Source organism: Gavialis gangeticus, unplaced genomic scaffold, assembly GCF_001723915.1.
Source record: "Gavialis gangeticus isolate Ggan-Ray unplaced genomic scaffold, GavGan_comp1, whole genome shotgun sequence".
NCBI classification, from domain to species: domain Eukaryota; kingdom Metazoa; phylum Chordata; order Crocodylia; family Gavialidae; genus Gavialis; species Gavialis gangeticus.
Genome location: NW_017729024.1, coordinates 153,008,430 through 153,013,983, shown reverse-complemented (window position 1 = coordinate 153,013,983; position 5,554 = coordinate 153,008,430).

Below are 5,554 nucleotides of genomic sequence, written 5' to 3'. Positions count from 1 at the left end.
GGTGGGTGGGTGGGCAGCAGTGCAGGCTGGCTACAGCAGGGAGTGCAGGAGGACGTGGTCCATCAGCACCACTTGCACCCAGTGCTCTGGCCCCCCATGGCAGGTGTATGGTTTGCCTGAGACCTTGGTGGGGAAGGGGGACTGTCACTGTTGCTGCTGCCACAGCTGGTATTCCTGGTACCAGGGATCCTCCAGCATGAAGTGGCCACTCTGCACAAGGCCTGGCAACGCGGAGTTTTAGAACACGCAGGTATTGTGGTCACATGCATAAAGGAGCCACAGTGGTCCACGATGGCCTGAATCACCACAGAGTGAAAGCTCTTCCAGCTATAGTAGGGCTGGTCTCTAGGGCTGCGTGAAATGGCACCATTCTGTTTTGACTTGCATTTTGGCATTTCGATGGAACAGCGTTTCATTTCAAATTTTGTTTCAATTCTAAACAGTTTTGCTGTTTTGATACCGCTTTGACGTTTCGCCCATAGGCTATAATAGGGAAGCTTGAAACAGCCTATAACTTCATCATTTTTGGCCTGATTTGGATGAAACTTGCAGAAATGGTAGCCCCTTATGTGGGCATGAAGCCTGCCAAGGTTCAAGGAGATAGGCACAGAGGTTTCAGGGAAACTGTACTTAAAATCTTGAAAGCAAAACACATGTCACATATATGCGTTAAGCCACAGCAGGGTCAAAACTACAGGCATGCTAGCCCCTGCTGAGGGCATGAAGCCTTCCTGCAACGTTTACAAGCGATAGGTGCAGGGGTTTGGGGGAAACTTCACCTTGAGCTGCAGACATGCAAAACTCATCTCACGTGTGTGTGTTAAGTAAACTAACGGTGAAAACTGCAGGGATGGTGGCCCCTGCTGAGGCCATGAAGCCTGCCAGCTTTCAAGGAGATAGATACAGGGGTTTCTGGGTTCTGGGGCCCCCCATCTCAGGCTGCTAACAGGGAAAACTCATGACATGGGTGCTTGTGGGACTGTCTCTCTCTTGGGGCACAAGCAGGTGAGAACTGCAGGCTTGCTAAGCCCTGCTGTGACCATGAAGCCTGCCAGCTGTCAAGGAGATAGGATATAGTCCCCGAGTCCTCCTTCCAATGGGGTCCCTTAGGGCCTTGACTAGGCGGGGGGCTGCTCACCCAGCCCCTTCTCTGGGTTTGCCCACCCCAAACATCTTTCCCCTGTGGGACCCAAGGGCCCAATGATTCACGCTCCCTCAGGTGGTGGTGGTCAAGGCACAGCTCAATGGGGTCTCCTCTGTGGCAGCACCTCTCCAGGCCTCTCCCATGCTGCTGGACTCCTCCCCACCCTGTGCCCCACTCTGGGCACACAGAGCTCAGCTCCTCTCAGCTCCTGCACCACTGCTGCTGGCTCCTGAGTCCTGGGCCTTGATACAGCACTACCATTTCCCCATGCCCTGATTTGGCACTGAGGGCCCTTCAGGTTCTGGCCAGCCATCCTCACGCTGGATGGCTAACCCAAGCAGCCTCCACGGCTCCCTGACTCCCAAGACTTGGGTCTGTGTGCCGCCCTGCGTACCGTGGGACCTGGCTGCTTGCCGGGAGATGGGGCCTGAGCTGCCTTGCTGCAGCCCCAAGGCCTTTGCCCCATGCACTGCCCCGTGCACTGTGTGGCCCGCTGGCCCTGCCAGGATTGCAGGCTTGAGCAATCCTGGCAGGGATTGAGTGTGGTTCCCAAAGCCTGAGCTCCGTGCACTGAACTGTGCACCATAATGGGCCCGAGCAGTCGCATACCGCTCCCAGGGCCAGGTCTCCGCGCACCGGCCCTGTGCACCGTTAACAGCACAAGCAGTCTCACACCGCTCCCAAAGCTGCTCCTCCAGTGGCAGCTCCAGGAACCTCGGGCCTATTGCCCGCTGGGGGAGACCTCCCCAGCTTTTCTTGGCTCCGCTCTTCTTGAGTCCCGCGCTGCACCTCCCCTTGCAGCTCCTTTTATACGCTCCAGGGCTCCGCCCCTGAAGTCTTCCAGACCTGACAGTTTACAGTCTTCAATCAGGTCTGGGGGAGCTATTCTCCCCCTCCCCTCAGGAAAGGGCATGACTTTATTTCTCCTGCTGCCTCCTGATTGGTGGATGGGCTCCACCAATCAAAACAGAAGGATCTCAAGCCTGGGACTCAAACCAAGCTCTGAAAGGTGAGCCTGGTACAAAAGTAAATGCAATAATTCTTAAATATCACTGCTGTTTATTTACTAAAATAGTAAACACCACAAGCAGGAAGATACAGGTTGCTAGTACTCAATAACCTTTCACCAGGAAGTGTTTCTGGCTCTGGAAAGCCTTGCTCAGAAAGGAAAATCATCAAAAAAACTGTGATTTAGTTTTGTTAACTTTAATGTGAAAATTCCTCAACATATTTATCATCAGCTGTATGTACATGTGTGTGCTTATGTGTCTTAAAAAGCACACCCTTACAAAACAACATTGTGCACCATGTATTAATAACATGCATTGTTTTCACAGGGTTTACAAGGAATATCTCTCACCCAAAAACCAACCTAACCATTGCCTGCTGAATTTACTGGAATAATAACAGAAAATAACAAAATGCTTAGGCTTACAGTGGCTTGAACTCATACGGCATTTATACACGTGCTCTGGGAGTGTGTGCGCGGGGGAGGGGGCACTTTAATTAAAATGGTTCCGAGTGTGCTTTTAATTAAAGTACCTGGAGTGTCTTGTGTATAAGCGTCCCCACGCGTCAAAAGAAGGTGGGGGTACTTTGTCAAAAGCTTGCTGAACAAGCTTTAGATTAAGTGCTCCTGCTGCCATTTTGAAGTGCAGAGACACTGATACACGAGATGCAGGAGGCTGCTGGAGTGCAGTAACTGCCACAGTCCAGCAGACTCGATTAATTGAGTCTGCTCTGATGCACTGGAATTACAGCGTGTCGGAGCAGCCTCCCTGCTCATGTATGGGCACCCATAAGTCTTCAGCTCTTAATGCAAAATTCAGTTTTCCTGGTTATGCAGAATGTAACCCCATTTTAAAGTGGACACTTAATGTTTTTGTCTTGCTTTAGACTGATGGGATAACCATAGGATCTTTTAAAAGAAAATACCATTTAAATAAAAAAGGATGTACTCTAACCTCCCTCTTCTCTGTTTCATGAGCATAATTGTTCACCATAGGGAACAAAAAGAATAGGATGCAATTCTGCCTGCATTTGAACTAGGGTCAAATGAGAGTAACTTGTTTGATGTCTGTAGACTTAAACCAACATAAGACTTATAAGTGAGAGGTCAGTTCTGCCCAAGGGTTTGCAAGCCAGCAGAAACTCCTCAGCTAACATAAATGCACATCCTGTGCTAACCAAGTACTTCCTCAGAAAAAAACCTACAGATAAGGAAAGAACAAGCTGACTTGTTTGTCTTATAGATATAACATTTGAGGATATGCAACTTACCTAAACAATTCACAGTTCAGTTACAATTTACTGAGCCTTGCATTTATAATTATAACCAGTGCTTGTACTGGTGCAAAATATGTGGTAAAGTAAAAACAACAACAACAAAAAAAACAGGTACAAAACAAACTCTCCCTGCCCCACCCCCTTAATTTCTTAGGCAAAGAAATCAATCAGGCCAAACTGGCCACATTGTCAGCTAGTGTAAGTCACATAAGTTTAACTTCCTGTTTTCCTGTTAGCACATTTTGAAATGAATTAGTCAGTTTGATTCTTTTACCACCTTCTAGAGTCATTTATACTTGTGCAAAGTGAGCACAAAGAGAATCTCAAATACTACATGCTGAGAAGTCCACTGGCATTTTTTTTACCAGGGTAAGTAACTCTACTAAAGCCAATGAAGTCACACCTGTATGCTCATAGTTAGGTTCTAGCAGTGGAAATGTTTTATAATAATTTCTGGATAGTGCTTTGTGCTTGCTTGCTTTCAAAGTGTTACTATATGAATATGTCAGTTTAGATCAGGGGTGGGCAAAATGCTGCCCGGGGGCTACATGTGGCCCACCGGGCCATTCTATCCAGCCCATGGGGCCCCTAAAAAATTTAGAAAATTAATATTTATCTGCCCTGGGCTATCTGTCATGCAGCCCTTGATGATTGCCAAAACTCAGTAAGCGGCCCTGCACCCAAAATAATTGCCTGCCCCTGGTTTAGATTAACAGTTGCCTGGAAGCTGAAAAGGGGTACTGGAAAGCTACTCAATCAGCGATCCTTAAGGGACAGTACAAGAACACTTTGATACTTCTTCCAGTCCCTTAAAGAACTCACCAGAGTGCTGTGTGGCCACAGGATTCAGCGGAGCAAAATGAAAAGGAAAAGGACATCTCATAGATAAAAACAAACCTCTCTCTCTCTAATTACACAGGAAAACAATTACAGTTGTTAGAGAGGCTAGCTTCTTTATACATGTTCATGTTATTTTAACTGGAAAGGACATACAGAAAGTAAATGGGTTGTTTTTCAAGACCAATACCTATCTGACAGATCTGAGAAGCTGTCAAATTGCTTGTAAGCTAGTTTACTTGCAGTTGCAAATTTAATACAACAACTTGGTCATCAGGAAATGACCACAGACCATCAAGATATTTTTTTGTGGCTGAACTATTTTTCCCTGTCCATGACCAATTACTGCATCTCTCCCCTAATCAATCCTAAAGTCCATAGGCCAATAGTTTCTAGTTAAATTGTAAGGTAATCATATGGTCTGAGCGAGAGCTAGAATTGATGGCTAATTATTAAGTTTTTAGGGGCATTACATGTGAAATTGTAGTCAACAGAGAAATAGTTGAAAACAATGGCTGCACCTTAACTTTTGCATCACAAAATAAAGTAAATGCAATAATTCTTAAATATCACTGCTGCTTATTTACTAAAATGGTAAACATCACAAACAGGAAGGTACAGGTTTCTAGTTCAATAACCTTTCACCGGGGTAATCCTGGTGTATGCCCATAAAAACTAAGGATTATAAACTGTAATGCCCATAAAAACTAAGGATTATAAACTAAGGATTATTAATCTGAAACTAACAAACACTGGCAATCATTTTGTGTTCTTATGCTATGAACAATATGGACTACAAAACAACGGCAAGCAATTTCAAATTCCTAAGGAGGAAAGTTTTGCCAATGTCCAGTTGAATTTCACTGCACGTTGGTTTTATTTGATGTCAGTAGTGCTTATTCAGGTTGCAGTAGTGCCAAAATTGCAAGCAGTTACTCCATTAACTGAGGAGAACCTGAAGTTCCAGGATCAGGGAGCTCAAGTGACTGTGGGCCTGGAGGAAAGCAGCTGCCAAAGGATCTAGCCCTGTTAGAGATTAACTCAGTTATGCAGGTGAGCTCATAAGAGAATGTAATAATATGAATAGTCTGTTTTTCTATTGTTGTTAATGCCCTAGAGGTACAGCCTTAATAGCTACCTTCACATTCCTGCTTCGATTGGTTTGCAGTACTATTCTTTTTTTTTTTTTTAATCACCTAAAGCAGCCACCTTATCCCAGGTTATAGCTACTAGTAACTGCAGTTTGGCATGCCACTCTTGCTAGAAAAGCCATGGATATGATGCTTG